Consider the following 5,324-nt stretch of genomic DNA (forward strand, 5'->3'; position numbering starts at 1 on the left):
AGTCATGAAAACATGTTTTTACTTTACTGTAACTCGTCAAAATAAGTTAAGCAATTCTTAACTTTTTAAAATAGGTTAAGCTCATGTTTTTAAATCAGTTTAATGAAATTTAAGTTGAAAATTACTTATACAGCTAAGCTGACCATACTTACAGTGGAGAAATGTCAACAGAGGTGCAAAAGCAAAGCTTCTGAATGAGAACCTAAAAATCATCACAAAAATTTGTGAGTTTTATTTTTTTTTTCTTTCTGGTAATAATGTCTGTACTGTCTAATAATTGGTGACTGTCATCAAGAATAAACCAGTTGAAAAAGGAGCAATCTTTACATCACTTGAGGTGGACAGGAATGAGTTTGAAGAACATAGACTAATAGACTTACAGTAAAAATGGGTAATATTGTGGTGTCGCAAATTTTAGCTCAAAGGGAAATGTATATAAATAATTACAATTAATTATGATTAATTACAATTACTTATATCAGCTGCCAGTAGTAACTGTAGCAGAATCAATTTTCCATCAACTAATCTGTTCGCTCAGCGAACATTCAGTATAATCTTTATATCAACTCTAAGAAATTATATTTTCTTGGCCACAGAAAATAACTTTCTTAAAGTACCATTGCATTAGAGCATGTAGCTCCAATCGGAATCGTAAAGGGACATTAATTTGCAAGGCAGAATCAGAATCAAAACTCATGTAATTTGTGCACAATAGTTTATTAACGAAGGACTAACACATAACTAATCTAAACAAACAAACATGAAATCACTCATACATGGGGGAATGGTCAGTGAGAAGCAGTTAGAGAGAGACACGGAAATGAAGCTATGAAAAAAAAAAGTCAGTTAACCACCTGCTGTGAAACCATCAGTGCTGTCTACAGCTTATACTAAACCTCTGTATGTTTAGTTAAGTGTACGATACTTGCATTGCCTTGGTCGTCGAACAAGTGTCCAAATGCAGTCTCCTGAAAGTCTTGGTGGTTTGAAGCAGTGGTGGTTTTGGAATTGCAATCACGTTCTTCCGGGTCTGAAGAGTGATGAATTCCAAAGATGTCCTGACTCGTTGGTGACTGGGAGTTTCTTCCCATGTGAAAAGTGAAGAAGAACCAAGAGCTGAGAGGGACCCAGCTGAAGTCCTGTGATCTTTGAGGAATGGAAAGACAAGGCCGCAAGGCCTGGCGCACGCTTAGGGAAGTCCTGAAGAGTTCTAGCTCATCTTCTTAGGTTCTCCAAGAACCACTGACTGACTGAGGCGAGTCATGAAGATGAATTCCAGGGTTGAGTGGAACTGTCTGGCTCTTTGTGGTCGAGAGCCACAGCTCTGTATGTTGGGCCTGTCGGGCCCGCCGGGCACGCCCTGTGCCGGCTCCGGCTCCCCGTGGGTTCCTCCACACGGGCAGCAATCGGAAGATGTTGCAGACGAGTGAGAAAGTGAAGAAGAAGAAGGAAGAAGAGGGAGGGGTCAACCGTTTTGCCTTTAAACTCTCTGGAGGCTGTGCCTCCAGGAGGTCCATGAACCAATGGTAACTTTCACCTTTGGAGGGAAAGTTTACGACTCTTTGTCTGTGAGCATGGTATTTTGCATATGTAATTCGATTGGGTGTTGATGCAAAAACTACTAAGGTTTCTTAAAACACTAACATGTTGCAAAGGTATCAACATCTAATTTACACCATCTTTTAGATCATTAAAATACGAACTCAAAGAGTCCAAGCATGACATAGGTGGGTTATACTACTAGTCATCTATCATAATACATGCATAAAACAGTAGAAAGACAAATACAAATACAACAGACAAAATTAAAATACAATGCAGTAATACTGTACACAATGACCTGGGCTATGTGTGATAGGAAGGTCAAAGAAAGGTTTGTCTGTGAATGAATAGGAAAGAGTCCATTTCTATAGGCATTGTGTCTTTCCTATAGAGAAATGTAGCATGGGCAGATTCTCTCTACATACTTTGCAGGCAATAAAATCTGATCTGGCCGAGGTATTCTGGTGTCCATGGTAACCTGGGGCCTTTTGGGGTGTTAGTTGCCCGGCAGACAGTGTTGTGAGCTCCAGCAGGGGCTGTGATTATTTGTTTTAAAGAATATGATTTAAATGTAACAATTAATGTATGTCTGATTGGTCCAGACGCTACAGATCTCCCCCCTTTCGAACGTTGTTGTCTGTCCAACAGACAACAGCGAGCGATGTCCGAGGTGCAGAACAATCAGACACGCACCTGTCACTCATGGCTGGGAGAGAGCGGTGGCTCTCTGGCTGTTGGTGCCACTAGGAGTGGTTGGGGTGCTGTCAGGTGGTGTGCTGTGATGGTGTAGGCAGTAGCAAGGTGCAGGTCCTTGAGCTTGTGCAGCAGGTGTCATGGCAGTGTCACCTGTCGTCCTGAGGTGATTTGGCATGGGTCAAATGGTTGCTTTAGGTGTTGTTTGAAACAACTGGTTGAACTCTCACTTGTGAGAGGGCAGGTGATTCCGAGGGTCGCAGGGAATCGTAATGGAGATGGTAGTGTGAAGAGAGTTTCAGACTGACCTAGTGATGATGGCAGGAGGGCAGCAGGTGGTTGTTAGCCCTCTGTTCTGCTTGAACGTCACTAAAAGTCTGATGTTGGCAGTGTTGCTTTGCTTTGGTGGCAACACTGGTTTAAGCTTGCCTGAGTTGTGTTGGCAGAGGTTTGGCTGTTGGGCCTGTGGGCCCGTTGCTCTATCCAACATTGTCTGGCTGCTCCTGGGGTGTCGGCTGGTTTTGCGGGCTGCTCCCCCTGGAGGAGTCTGATGCTGTGTTATGTTTGACAAGGAGTCAAAGTTTGTCCTTTCTGGTACTTCTCAGTGGAGTTTTGTTCAAGGAGCTCTTTTGCTAGTGTCAGCAGCTCCTGTAACTCAAAAGTGGGTGTGTCCAGCTGTCGTTGTGCACCCTCCATTTAGCACCTGTGTGAAGGGTGTGAAGGAGGATGTGGTTGACTGCTGTTGGACATACCGTGGTGTTTGCAGGCTGAGGATGCCCTTTTCCATGGCTCCTCCCAGTGGTTGGTCTGGAACCTGGGTCTGTTGCCATGGCGATGGTTATGTCCTCTGCTGGCTAGTGTCTTTCTGTAGAAGGGCCTGGCATTGTGACAATGCTGGGTGCCTTCTGGTGCCTGCTTTGAATTCTGGGTTGTGCAGTCCAGAATCAGTGGGTTCTTACAAACACCTTTGGTGGAGGCCTTGTGCTTGTTAAAGGCCTTGTGTGTCAGGTCACGCAGTTGTTGAATAGGCATTGAGTGAGGGCAGGCTAGAATGCCTAAATGGTGACTCACAATAGGATGCAGGTTTTGGAGGAAGAGGCTCTTGAAGCTGGTGTCCTCCTCCATCCCGGGTTCATTGCGAGCTCCGAAGTAAGCTCGTCGAAGTCTGTGGTAGTACACATGTGGAGTTTCATACCGGCCCTGTTTGGTGTCCAGGGCAGCGATCAGTCCGTGTTCAGACTCTGGGTCTGAGAATTCCTTAATGATGGCTTGTCTTAGCTGCTGGTAGTCCGATTGGATGTGTCCTGGCTGTCGAGCCAGGAAGCGTCGCACCTCTGGGCTAGAGGTGATCCAGAGCAGATAAAGTCTATCTTGGTAGTTCACACATTTCCAAGACTGAAGGAAAAATTCAATGTCTCTCATGTAGGCGTGGACGTCATGGTCACCTGCAAGTTCTGGTGTGAATGCAGGGATGTTTCTGGCCATTCGATTGAGTTCTTTGAGTGTCACTTCATGTATCACTTCAGAGTTCGTCTGAATGAATTCTGTTCCTTCTGCAGCTGCAGAGGTTTCCTGGAAACTGACTTGTGAAGTGTTAAGCAGAAGGTCTTGGCTCCCCCCTCTGTACCTGTGTACAGGGGCATGGGGGTTTTCACTGCTGGCTGTGTGACGTGCAGCAGGGGGTCTTTTACTCAAGTCCATGAACAGTCTGTAAGACTGTTTCAGTTCTCTCTGAACCATGTCAAGCTCCTCTTTAATGTTGCAGAATTGCTGAGTCAGGGTTTGGACTTCAGCTCTGGCTGCATTCAAATGGCCTTCTAAGGCCTTAACTCTAGTGTCTCTCTCATTAAGTTCCATGTAGGCTGTTCTTAACAGCGACTTTGTGTGAGACAGTTCTCTTTCCAAATCTTGTCTGGTGGTCTTTTCAAGCTGCTCTCTGTGTCTGGCAGCTGTCAGAGCCTCCTGAAGACTGGTGATTTCCTTCTGTTGCGTCATTCTGTCAGGTTCCTTGCGCCTGTCCTGTTCCTTCTCTTGCTGAGCAGGTGTCGGTTCCCTTTGGAACTCTGTGACTTGCAGTTTCAGTTCATTTACCTCCTGTCTGTGGCCCTTGAGGGTGTGGACTAAGGAGAAAATGATGCTGGTCAGCTCCTGGTTGTCCAGGCTGGGTGTGAGGTGTCCACTTGTGTCGCAGTCCTGCTGTTCCTTTCTCTGCCATTGCAGGTTGTTGGCTGCTTTCGGCTGAAGAATGTCCATCACAGTGCTCTGCAGGGTCTCCAGGTGTTCCTGGTGGGTGGCAGGGCTGGATGTCTGAGGCATGCTGGTTCACTTGTGGGAACACGAGAGAGAAATGCAGACGGCAAATGCAAGTACATACAGAGGTGTTAGCTATCTGTATAGGGAACGGCTCTCTAGGCCGTGTAAGGTGTGAATAGCTGGTTAGGGCAGCTAGTGAGGTGGGGGTGCTAAGATTTTGTGCGGGTCAGCACAAAGAGAGGGTTTGAGTAACTTTGATGGGCTGTAAGCAGGGGGTCAGCTAATGACCAGGCTTTACCAGTAGTCAATTATTACTCAAAACACTGATGGTTCACAGGTTTGGTCACTATGAAGGTGCCAAATAAACAAAACTGAAATAAAATCAGAAAGAGACAGAGGGAGAAGGAAGGGCTTTCCTTATTTAGTTTAAGATAGGAGGTATGACTACACAGTTGTTCCTTGTTCAAAGGCATGCTGCAGTAGGGTCATAAATCTAGGGAGACTGTTAGCTAAGCTAGCAGGGACACATCAAACATCTCAAGGTAAATAAGCAGAAACACTAGGAAGTGTTTCTAGTCTTCTCAGGGCCTATGGCTCATGTAGCAGGCCTGACTGCTAAGGAGTAAGGAGAGACAGGAATTAGTCTACTAATGACCTGTACGGTTCAATAGTGGACATCAGTTGCTAGAACTGCTATAATCCTATACCAAGAGGGAAGTTAGTGATGGTCGGATAAACTAAAATAAGGAACGAAAAATGAAAATATCCTAATAGCTTTAGGAAGCTAAAGGAAAGGTAAAATAACTTGATTTAATTAAATTGGTGACTTAATTAAA

This window comes from Labeo rohita, unplaced genomic scaffold (assembly GCF_022985175.1).
Source record: "Labeo rohita strain BAU-BD-2019 unplaced genomic scaffold, IGBB_LRoh.1.0 scaffold_1283, whole genome shotgun sequence".
Classification (NCBI taxonomy): domain Eukaryota; kingdom Metazoa; phylum Chordata; class Actinopteri; order Cypriniformes; family Cyprinidae; genus Labeo; species Labeo rohita.